Raw genomic sequence first — 13,154 nt, 5'->3', positions numbered from 1 at the left:
ACACTCTTCACAATATACCCAGTCAAACATCACCCACGCACCCCTATAAATACCACTGCGCCTCCATCCCATTCCCGTATCCTCTTCGTCACTTCATCCTTCTACACGGAAGCAGCAGCAAAGCTTGAAGCCACTTCGCCATCGAAATCAGCGACAACTTCCGAGTTCCGACACGCAGAACACTCCAGCCATGGCGGCACTCCAGGCCCAGCGCCTCTTATTAACCCATTCTACCTCCTCTCCTTCGACTTCCGCCGCGCGGCCACGGCCACGGCGGAGCAGCGTCGCTACCTGCCGCGCCGCCCTGAACGTGCCCTCCGGCATTCACACCACACAGGAAAACCTCAGCCTTCAGGTCAACTGGATCGAGACGCCGCGCGTACCGGCCTCCCCTTCGGCTGTCGTCTCATTGGAGAAGCTCCGCGCGATCGCGGATGCCGCGGCGGACCGCGCCGAGATGCACGACATCATCGGCAGGCAGCGCGACAACTGGAACCACCTGCTACTCCACTCCACCAACTCTCTGACGCTCGCCGCCTCCGCCATGGCCGCCCTCGCGCCCGCCGCGCCGACCATGGTTGCGCTCAAGGCCTCCGCGGGCGTCCTCCTGGCCACCGCCGCGGTGACCATGGCCGCTGTCAACAAGATCCAGCCTTCGCAGCTCGCCGAGGAGCAGCGTAACGCCACGAGGCTGTGGAGGGAGCTGGAGCGGGAACTCCGCGCCGCTATCGCACACGGCGGGTCGACGACCAAGGCCGACGTGCAGGAAGCCATGGACCGGGTGCTCGCGCTCGACGCGGCCTACCCGCTGCCGCTATTGCCCGGTATGCTCGAGAAGTTCCCCAAGGCTGTCGAACCCACCCGCTGGTGGCCAAGCCGTCGGCCCGCGCAGCCCAAGAAGTCCAGGAGCTTCGGAGTCGCTTCCGGCAATGGATGGAGCCAAGATCTCGAGGACGAGATGCGATGCCTCCTCCGGGTTATCAAGGCCAAGGACGAGAACGAGTTCCTCACGGTGGGCAAGCTGGTTCTAAACCTCAACAGGAGCCTCGCCGTGGCTGGACCGGCGCTGGCCGGCACGGCCGCACTCGCCTCGGTGTTCATCGGCTCCGGAGAGGCCGGTACGTGGGCGACAGGTGCTGCCGTACTCGGCGGCGCGCTGGCGGCGTCAGTGAACACGGTGGAGCACGGCGGGCAGATGGGCATGCTCTTCGAGCTGCTCCGCAACTGCGCCGGGTTCTACCGCAAGATCCAGGAGGACATTGAGGCCAACCTCAACGAACCCGACGTGGAGCGGAGGGAGGGCGGCGAGTTGTTCGCCACAAAGGTAGCGCTGAAGCTCGGCCGGAGCCTGTCGGACCTCAAGCAGTTCAGGAAGATGGCCTCGCCGTCCGTCAGGGACGAGGACATCAAGGAATTCGCCGGGAAACTCTTCTAATCAACTTCACTCACTGACTCACACTACTAGTAGCTGACAGATCGGTGTAGCTAGAACTAGAAGTTCTATCAATTCTTTTGTATAGATCAAAACTGAAATGACAATTCTTTGATTCATTCTTTCCTTTCAATCCCCCATTTCACACTATACCTGGCACCTGACAGTTTTGAACAGAGAATCTGAGGTTACATTTGCAAGAACATGGACAGGGACCCAGGGCTATAGACGAACGGGGTTCAAGGAGCCAAGCTAAACGCTGAAGCCTGAAGGTCATGTGGTCGTAGAGTATATAGTACAGTCTTCGATCTTGCTGTGTCCTGGTCTGAGCTGAGCCACATTTCATATTTGTTTCTGTTCATGCAAGACAGTAGCAAGTAGTAACAAAGAACTTTGCTCCCAAAGGACAAATCGAACAATCTTCAAACATGTATGATATAAGGACCATGATATAACTCGTTTAGGACTGTCAATTTGGCTGAGCCTCAAAACGAAGATCGGGACATCCATACATATGTACCACACTGAAAAAATACAAATAAAATCATTCTACTCCAGGTTTAAAAACATCATTACGATCCCTTATACTCCCAATAATACAAAAGCTTTGATCACAGGATGACCCAATAATACTAGGGTGACCTATTCCTAGTCAACATGAGCAGAGAAGTGGGAGCCATGCAAATTCTTTTGCTTCAGAGAGTTCAGGGAATGAGCGCTACGAACTATTCTATGGCTTAAAATACACGAAGTTGTCTCATAAAATCATAAGTCATAACCCTAGCCAATGATCAACCTGCTGGTCCTTGAATTCTCCAGAGACGTTATGCCAGGGCAGGGTCAATTCAACAGCAAGCAGAAGTTTGATTCCAGGTGCTTTGTCAAGGATTCAGGTTTTCAAGCAGATCGCTCGTCGCCGAATGGCGAAAGAAAACCTAGGACTGCTTGAAAAGAACGGTTCCTCCGGGTGTGTGTGGAATTTTGAACGGTTAATGTTTTTTTAGATGAACGGCTAATCCTTTGGAAACATTTTTTTCGAAAGGGAAAAGCTCCAGCTTCTACAACAATCGATGTGTGTAACCATTTTTAGTTTTATTTCAGTTCAGAAAAGTATCCAGGTCATGTAAGGTAGAAAATGAATCAACCATCTGAAAAAAAGCAATATGAAACTTTGGATTAATATGTAATCATGTTATCAAACAACCGGCGGCACAAATCAAACAAATCTTGTGCAATCGTTGTCAAAAAGTTATACTTCCTCCGTCCATAAAAGGATGTCTCGACTTTGTCAAAAATTTGGATGCACCTGGACTTAATTTAGCATATACAACATCCAAATTTGATAAAATTAAGACATGCTTTTATGGACGGAGGGAGTACCCATAATCCTTGGCATGCTCCTTCTCCAATGACTAGAGATAGTACCATATATCCAGTGGGTAGCCAATTGGTCAACCTGCAAAACTAAGAAATTTTTGATTTGTTAAAAAAATCATTACGTACATTCTGTATGGCAAAGTAAAAGCACAAATTCCTACACAAATTTAATTTAATTTTTCTAATCAACTTCATTCGACCAATTTCTAAACAAAGTTCGTGATAGTAGTTGGGCTGATAGATTGAACACCATATGCACAATACACCATATAAGTCTAGCAAAAGGCCATGAAATAACTAAACATTGTATTGATTCATCTTTGTATGAAAACAACAAAAAATCTTGTTTCCCTACTATTCCTCTTCGCTAGATTATCTTTTGTTAATCTTGATATTTCGTGGGATGTTCAATTTTTTAATATATTTACGAAGAAATCCAGTATAACCATTTGTTGAGTCTAGATACAATAGACTTGACCATAATTGTAGGAGTACCAGATTGTGTTTAAATTTTCAATATTTGGTTCCACTGATAGTTCGATAATACATCAACTGTTTGATCAACAAAAGACGCTTTAACAAAATATCAGAAAGCACATCTAAAAAAAGCAACTCCGAGGTTTTCCTTCTCACAGCCAATCACACTCTAAAATAAAGAGAGGGAAGCATATTAGATGCTGCCATGCAAGAACTCCACTAACGTAGGTATCAGCGTATGTTTTGATCTAGTCTCTTCATTTCAACATAAATATCGTAACTTTATTTCGATACATAGGTGTCTACAAATAAAACCCGTATCTAAACAAAACTTCTACTCTTATTTCAAAATTGAGGTAGCAGTTGCTAGACCTGAGCAAAACGGTGTCCAATTGACTAATTTGCATGGCACATCACATGACGTCGATTGGTGTGTGTGGACTGAACTATTTATATTTCAGCTCTTTTACGGTGATTGGCACGAAATGTAGGTTTCGTGTGATTATGTTTAATTAAATTAATCCTGACCCTAAATCGGTGGTAAACTTTGTGTATTTTCTATAATGATTTAACAACTCTAAACGTGCATTCCTAAGGTTAATGGGACAAAATTGATGGACATCAAATTATTAAAAAAAGACGTTGTGGTTACGAGAGTCACGTCGTGAACCATGTTCTTTGTCCTCTCGTCGTGAACGTGGTTCTTTGTCCTCGATCTGGTTGTGGCCTTCCTCCTACTTGCGCCGCCGCCGCCTAACCTACCGTGTATCCTAGGTCATCCATCCCCTTCCTTGATGAGTGCCGCACTCTCCACATCAGCGAGATCCCAGCCGCCGCCAGAGCGAGATCCCCAGCAAAGCTCACCCGGACAACCGCGCCTCCCACATCGTACGACCTCCACGCGGTTCTTTCCATCTAGATTCACCGCGCTGCTCCGCCGCCGCCGGGGACATCCATGTGAACTGACATAGTTATGCTTCTGTATCTTTTTCTCAGTTTCATCCATGAACTTGTTGACATCAATAAGACTTGAGTGTTTTTTCTCAAACTTGTTCTTCTCATCACTAATTTCCTTGACTAACTTTGCACTCTCAATCCTCTCATCTATCCTTAAGGAGTTTCTGTCATGGTACTTCGCCCAAAGTGTAGCTAAAGCATTTTTTATCCTACTATCAATGAAATCCATAGTTCATGGCTTGCTGCAAAAAATATTTACACCATAAGTTCTTGTCAGATATAACTTGTTGGCAAACATTAATAAAAATAAATTAATCTCTTACATTCTCAGTATGACACATGTAGAATTTACGGCCAATGTTAGTCCCATAAAATGCAATGCCACTTGCGCAGCTGAAGCTTGTGGACGCGACAGACCTCTGGGCAACCCAAGGCTACGCCGCAGAATCCAGTGTCATCCACCATATCATGAGCATAATCCATGTCCGTGAGGTCCTAACTGAAAATTAAAAATACGTAAGTAATGATAAACCAAATAGAAAACGAGCATGTTTCCGACAGACGCCTTTTGAAATACCCAAACCCAAATCCTATCACTTCATATCTCTAGCATGCTTGAGGAAATAGGAAAGGAAACTAAGGGTGCAACCCTTGCAGATGTTGGTCCGAAACTACTATTACTAAGGGTAGATCTATCTCATTTCTTTCCTGCATAAAAACATCACTCACGTGCCCCTTGATACGTCTCCGACGTATCGATAATTTCTTATGTTCCATGCCACATTATTGATGATATCTACATGTTTTATGCATACTTTATGTCATTATTATGCGTTTTCCGGAACTAACCTATTGACGAGATGCCGAAGAGCCAGTTCCTGTTTTCTGCTGTTTTTGGTTTCAGAAATCCTAGTAAGGAAATATTCTCGGAATCGGACGAAATCAACACCGAAGATCTTAGAATCCCCGGGAGCTTCCAGAACACCCGAGAACCGTCAGAGAGGGGCTACAGGGGGCCCACACATGGTGGCGGCGCGGCCCAGGAGGGGAGCGCGCCGCCCTAGTGTCTGGTGGCCCCAGACCCCCTCTGACCTTGCCCTTCCGCCTATTTAAAGCCTCCGTCGCGAAAACCCTGAGACGTTCGACGAAACCAGAGAAAACCTTCCAGAGCGCCGCCATCGCGAAACCAAGATCTGGGGGACAGGAGTCTCTGTTCCGGCACGCCGCCGGGACGGGGAAGTGCCCCCGGAAGGCTTCTCCATCGACACCACCGCCATCTTCATCAACGCTGCTGTCTCCCATGAGGAGGGAGTAGTTCTCCATCGAGGCTCGGGGCTGTACCGGTAGCTATGTGGTTCATCTCTCTCCTATGTACTTCAATACAATAATCTCATGAGCTGCCTTACATGATTGAGATTCATATGATGATGCTTGTAATCTAGATGTCATTATGCTAGTCAAGTGGGTTTTACTTATGTGATCTCCGGAGACTCCTTGTCCCACGTGTGTAAAGGTGACAGATGTGTGCACCGTGTGGGTCTCTTAGGCTATATTTCACGTAATACTTATTCACTGTTATGAATGGCATAGTGAAGTGCTTATTTATATCTCTTTATGATTGCAATGTGTTTTGTATCACAATTTATCTGTGTGCTACTCTAGTGATGTTATTAAAGTAGTTTATTCCTCCTGCACGGTGTAATGGTGACAGTGCGTGCATCATGTAGTACTTGGTGTAGGCTATGATTGTGATCTCTTGTAGATTATGAAGTTAACTATTTCTATGATGGTATTGATGTGATCTATTCCTCCTTTCGTAGTGTGAAGGTGACAGTGTGCATGCTATGTTAGTACTTGGTTTGGTTATGTTGATCTGTCATGCACTCTAAGGTTATTTAAATATGAACATCGAATATTGTGGAGCTTGTTAACTCCGGCATTGAGGGTTCGTGTAATCCTACACAGTTAGTGGTGTTCATCATCCAACAAGAGAGTGTAGAGTCTAGCATTTATCTATTTATTCTGTTATGTGATCAATGTTGAGAGTGTCCACTAGTGAAAGTATGATCCCTAGGCCTTGTTCCTAAATACTGCTACTGCTGCTTGTTTACTGTTTTACTGCATCTGTACTTCCTGGAATATTACCACCATCAACCACACGCCAGCAAGCACTTTTCTGGTGCCGTTGCTACTGCTTATATATATTCATACCACCTGTATTTCACTATCTCTTCGCCGAACTAGTGCACCTATTAGGTGTGTTGGGGACACAAGAGACTTCTTGCTTTGTGGTTGCAGGGTTGCATGAGAGGGATATCTTTGACCTCTTCCTCCCTGAGTTCGATAAACCTTGGGTGATCCACTTAAGGGAAACTTGCTGCTATTCTACAAACCTCTGCTCTTGGAGGCCCAACACTGTCTACAAGAATAGAAGCACCCGTAGACATCAAGCTATTTTCTGGCGCCGTTGCCGGGGAGGAAAGGTAAAAGGCACTCATACTCCGGTCCCAGGTAAAAGTACTTTTCTGGCACCATTGTGTGAGTGTTCGAAGCTATTTCCTTTAGATCCTGCAATTGCATCTTTTTGTTTCTTGTTTACACTAGTTTGGCATAATGGACAACAATGAGCTTCTTATTCTATTTCCTGATTTAAGACATGGATGGTTTGATGCGAAAATTAAAAAACCCATGGAACATATTAGTATGAACACTTTGAATACCATTGTTGCTAATGATATAGAAAGTTCTAAGCTTGGGGAAGCTGGTTTTGATGAGCATGATCTTTTTAGTCCCCCAAGCATTGAGGAGAAAATTTACTTTGATGATACTTTGCCTCCTATATTTGATGATGAAAATAATAATGATAGCTACTTTGTTGAATTTGCTCCCACTATTACTAATAAAATTGATTATGCTTATGTTGGGAGTAGTAATAATTTTATGCATGAGACTCATGATAAGAATGCTTTATGTGATAGTTATATTGTTGAGTTTGCTCATGATGCTACTGAAAGTTATTATGAGAGAGGAAAATATGATTGTAGAAATTTTCATGTTACTAAAATGCCTCTCTATGTGCTGAAATTTTTGAAGCTACACTTGTTCTATCTTCCTATGCTTGTTACTTTGCTCCTCATGAACTTGTTTATTTACAAGATTCCTTTTCATAGGAAGCATGTTAGGCTTAAATGTGTTTTGAATTTGCCTCTTGATGCTCTCTTTTGCTTCAAATACTATCTCTTGCGAGTGCATCATTAAAACTGCTGAGCCCATCTTAATGGCTATAAAGAAAGAACTTCTTGGGAGATAACCCATGTGTTTATTTTACTACAGTACTTTTATTTTATATTTGAGTCTTGGAAGTTGTTTACTACTGTAGCAACCTCTCCTTATCTTAGTTTTGTGCATTGTTGTGCCAAGTAAAGTCTTTGATAGTAAGGTTCATACTAGATTTGGATTACTGCGCGTGAAACATATTTCTTGCTGTCACGAATCTGGGCCTAATTCTCTGTAGGTAACTCAGAAAATTATGCCAATTTACGTGAGTGATCCTCAGATATGTACGCAACTTTCATTCAATTTGAGCATTTTCATTTTGAGCAAGTCTGGTGCCTCAATAAAATCCATCTTTACGGACTGTTCTGTTTTGACAGATTCTGCCTTTTATTTCGCATTGCCTCTTTTGCTATGATGGATGAATTTCTTTGTTCCACTAATGTCCAAGTAGCTTTATGCAATGTCCAGAAGTGTTAAGAATGATTGTGTCACCTCTGAACATGTTAATTTTTATTATGCACTAACCCTCTAATGAGTTGTTTCGAGTTTGGTGTGGAGGAAGTTTTCAAGGATCAAGAGAGGAGAATGATGCAATATGATCAAGGAGAGTGAAGAGTCTAAGCTTGGGGATGCCCCCATGGTTCATCCCTGCATATTTCAAGAAGACTCAAGCATCTAAGCTTGGGTATGCCCAAGGCATCCCCTTCTTCATCGACAACTTATCAGGTTTCTTCTCTTGAAACTATATTTTTATTCGGTCACATCTTATGTACTTTACTTGGAGCGTCTGTGTGCTTTTATTTTTGTTTTGTTATTTTCATTCTCTGAATAAATACATGCTTGTGTGGGAGAGAGACACGCTCCGCTGGTTCATATGAACACATGTGTTCTTAGCTTTTAATTTTCATGGCGAAGGTTGAAACTGCTTCGTTAATTGTTATATGGTTGGAAATGGAAAATGCTACATGTAGTAATTGGTAAAATGTCTTGAATAATGTGATACTTGGCAATTGTTGTGCTCATGTTTAAGCTCTTGCATCATATACTTTGCACCTATTAATGAAGAAATACATAGATCTTGCTAAAATTCGGTTTGCATAATTGGTCTCTCTAAGGTCTAGATAATTTCTAGTAAAGAGTTTGAACAACAAGGAAGACGGTGTAGAGTCTTATAATGTTTACAATATGTCTTTTATGTGAGTTTTGCTGCACCGGTTCATCCTTGTGTTTGTTTCAAATAAACCTTGCTAGCCTAAACCTTGTATCGAGAGGGAATACTTCTCATGCATCCAAAATCCTTGAGCCAACCACTATGCCATTTGTGTCCACCATACCTACCTACTACATGGTATTTCTCCGCCAGTCCAAAGTAAATTGCTTGAGTGCTACCTTTAAATAATTCAAAATTTATCACCTCTGATTTGTGTCAATGTTTTATAGCTCATGAGGAAGTATGTGGTGTTTATCTTTCATTCTTGTTGGGCAACTTTCACCAATGGACTAGTGGCTTCATCCGCTTATCCAATAATTTTGCAAAAAAGAGCCGGCAATGGGATTCCCGAGTCCCAAATTAATTAACCTAAATAGACACTCCTCCATGGTATGTGATTGTTGGACGGCACCCGAAGGATTCGGTTAGCCATGGCTTGAGAAAGCAAAGGTGGGGAGGAGTGTCATCATAATAAAACTAAAATAAAAAGGCACTCCTTCATGGTATGAGATTGTTGGCAGTCACCCGAGGATTCGGTTAGCCATGGTTTGTGAAAGAAAGGTTGGAAGGAGTGCCACCCAAAAATAAAAATAATTCATGGGAGCCGCTCTTTGAAGGTTTGTCTGGCAAGGGGGTTAGAGTGCCCACTACCATTCGTTGACAACAACAAACACCTCTCAAAATTTTACTTTTATGCTCTCTTTATGTTTTCAAAACCAAAGCTCTAGCACAAATATAGCAATCAATGCTTCCCTCTGCGAAGGGCCATTCTTTTAACTTTTATGTTGAGTCAGTTCACCTATCTCTCTCCACCTCAAGAAGCAAACACTTGTGTGAACTGTGCATTGATTCTTACATACTTGCATATTGCATTTGTTATATTACTCTATGTTGACAATTATCCATGAGATATACATGTTACAAGTTGAAAGCAACCGCTAAAACTTAATCTTCCTTTATGTTGCTTCAATGTCTTTACTTTGAATTTATTGCTTTATGAGTTAACTCTTATTCAAGACTTATTGATGCTTGTCTTGAAGTACTATTCATGAAAAGTCTTTGCTTTATGATTCAGTTGTTTACTCATGTCATTACCATTGTTTTGATCGCTGCATTCATTACATATGCTTACAATAGTATGATCAAGGTTATGATGGCATGTCACTCCGTAAATTATCTTTGTTATCGTTTACTCGCTCGGGACGAGCAGAACTAAGCTTGGGGATGCTGATACGTCTCCGACGTATCGATAATTTCTTATGTTCCATGCCACATTATTGATGATATCTACATGTTTTATGCATACTTTATGTCATTATTATGCGTTTTCCGGAACTAACCTAGTGACGAGATGCCGAAGGGCCAGTTCTGTTTTCTGTTGTTTTTGGTTTCAGAAATCCTAGTAAGGAAATATTCTCGGAATCGGACGAAATCAACACCGAAGATCTTAGAATCCCCGGGAGCTTCCAGAACACCCGAGAACCGTCAGAGAGGGGCTACAGGGGGCCCACACATGGTGGCGGCGCGGCCCAGGAGGGGGGCGCGCCGCCCTAGTGTCTGGTGGCCCCAGACCCCCTCTGACCTTGCCCTTCCGCCTATTTAAAGCCTCCGTCGCGAAAATCCTGAGACGTTCGACAAAACCAGAGAAAACCTTCCAGAGCCGCCGCAATCGCGAAGCCAAGATCTGGGGGACAGGAGTCTCTATTCCGGCACGCCGCCGGGACGGGGAAGTGCCCCCGGAAGGCTTCTCCATCGACACCACCGCCATCTTCATCAACGCTGTTGTCTCCCATGAGGAGGGTGTAGTTCTCCATCGAGGCTCGGGCTGTACCGGTAGCTATGTGGTTCATCTCTCTCCTATGTACTTCAATACAATAATCTCATGAGCTGCCTTACATGATTGAGATTCATATGATGATGCTTGTAATCTAGATGTCATTATGCTAGTCAAGTGGGTTTTACTTATGTGATCTCCGGAGACTCCTTGTCCCACGTGTGTAAAGGTGACGATGTGTGCACCGTGTGGGTCTCTTAGGCTATATTTCACGTAATACTTATTCACCGTTATGAATGGCATAGTGAAGTGCTTATTTATATCTCTTTATTATTGCAATGTGTTTTGTATCACAATTTATCTCGTGTGCTACTCTAGTGATGTTATTAAAGTAGTTTATTCCTCCCCGCACGGTGTAATGGTGACAGTGTGTGCATCGTGTAGTACTTGGTGTAGGCTATGATTGTGATCTCTTGTAGATTATGAAGTTAACTATTTCTATGATGGTATTGATGTGATATATTCCTCCTTTCGTAGTGTGAAGGTGACAGTGTGCATGCTATGTTAGTACTTGGTTTGGTTATGTTGATCTGTCATGCACTCTAAGGTTATTTAAATATGAACATCGAATATTGTGGAGCTTGTTAACTCCGCATTGAGGGTTCGTGTAATCCTACACGGTTAGTGGTGTTCATCATCCAACAAGAGAGTGTAGAGTCTAGCATTTATCTATTTATTCTGTTATGTGATCAATGTTGAGAGTGTCCACTAGTGAAAGTATGATCCCTAGGCCTTGTTCCTAAATACTGCTACCGCTGCTTGTTTACTGTTTTACTGCATCTGTACTTCCTGCAATATTACCACCATCAACCACACGCCAGCAAGCACTTTTCTGGTGCCATTGCTACTGCTTATATATATTCATACCACCTGTATTTCACTATCTCTTCGCCGAACTAGTGCACCTATTAGGTGTGTTGGGGACACAAGAGACTTCTTGCTTTGTGGTTGCAGGGTTGCATGAGAGGGATATCTTTGACCTCTTCCTCCCTGAGTTCGATAAACCTTGGGTGATCCACTTAAGGGAAACTTGCTGCTGTTCTACAAACCTCTGCTCTTGGAGGCCCAACACTGTCTACAAGAATAGAAGCACCCGTAGACATCACCCCTCCATATATTGCTGCAAGGCATTGTTAGGAGCAAGAGCAATAGAAGCAAGCTGTTCAACTTTAAAATCTTCATTAGGTAAATCGACTTCCAAAGGAACTTTAGTAAACTTGGAAAAATTAAACTCATAAGACTCTCCATTAAATTTAGTATGAATTTTCTCTTTCCTGCAGTCTATAATAGCACCGCAAGTGTTCAAGAAAGGTCTACCAAATATAATAGGGCAATACTTACTAGAAGCCTTCCCAAGCACAAGAAAATCAGCGGGATATTTAACTTACCACATAAGACTTCCACATCTCTCACAATACCAATTGGATAAACAATTTCCCGTTGGCGAGCTGAATAGCCACATCAATATCTTCCAGATTCACACGGTCCAATTTCATGCCTAATCTCCTTGTAAAGATCATAAGGGATAGCACTGGAGCTCGCTCCAATATCACATAATCCATAATAGCAATGATCACCTATTTTGACAGAAAGCATAGGAATACTAGCCTTTCGAGGCTTATTAGGATGTGAAACAATATTAGAAGAATCTTCACAAAAAATAATATGTTCATCTTCTACATTTTTAGTAACAAGTTCTTTTACTATTGCTACTGCAGGTTAACATTAATTTGCTCACCGGGTTCTGAAACTTTCTTTTTATTTTTACTAACCACAGTAGACAAAATAGAATGCTCCTTTATTTTTACTGACCTCGACAACATTAGAAGGAACACTGCTAACAGTGTCTTTATAAGGCGCATGATAATTACTCCATTCCCCTTTTGGAATATCATAATAAGAAGCAAACATCTTATATAGATTTGTAACAGTTTGGGAATCAACTCCATAAACAACAGTAGCATCATGGAAGTAATCAGTTTTCATAAGAGTTTTAATGCATTCATAATCATAATTAATACCTGACTTTCTTCCTTTATCATTTTCCCATCCTTCAGTATTTTCTTGAATACGGTCGAGAAGATCCCATTTAGCTTCTTCCTTCATCTTGGTAAATGATCCAGAACAAGAAGCATCCAATAAATCTTTATCATGTAGAGAAAGCCTCGCATATAAGTTATTAGTAATAATTTTACATGGGAGCCCATGAATGGGGCATTTGAGAATTAGTGACTTCAATCTCCCACACGCTTGGGCAATACTTTCTCCATCTTGAGGCCTGATAACCCACAAGTATAGGGGTTCACAACAGTCTTCGCGGGAAGTAACACCCAATTTATTGATTCGACACAAGGGGCGACAAAGAATACTTGAAAGCCTTAACAGCGGAGTTGTCAATTCAGCTGCACCTGGAAACAGACTTGCTCGCAAGAGTTTATCAATAGTAACGGCTTTATAGCAGATAGTGAAATAACGACAGCAGAGTAACAAAGACAGCAGTAGTGATTATAGTAAACGAAGGATTAAAATACCGTAGGCACAGGGATGGATGAACGGGCGTTGCATGGATGAGAGAAACTCATGTAACAATC

Source organism: Lolium rigidum, chromosome 2 (genome assembly GCF_022539505.1).
Source record: "Lolium rigidum isolate FL_2022 chromosome 2, APGP_CSIRO_Lrig_0.1, whole genome shotgun sequence".
Taxonomy (NCBI): domain Eukaryota; kingdom Viridiplantae; phylum Streptophyta; class Magnoliopsida; order Poales; family Poaceae; genus Lolium; species Lolium rigidum.
The sequence above is the reverse complement of the archived record's forward strand: the minus strand, read 5'-3'. Positions refer to the sequence as shown.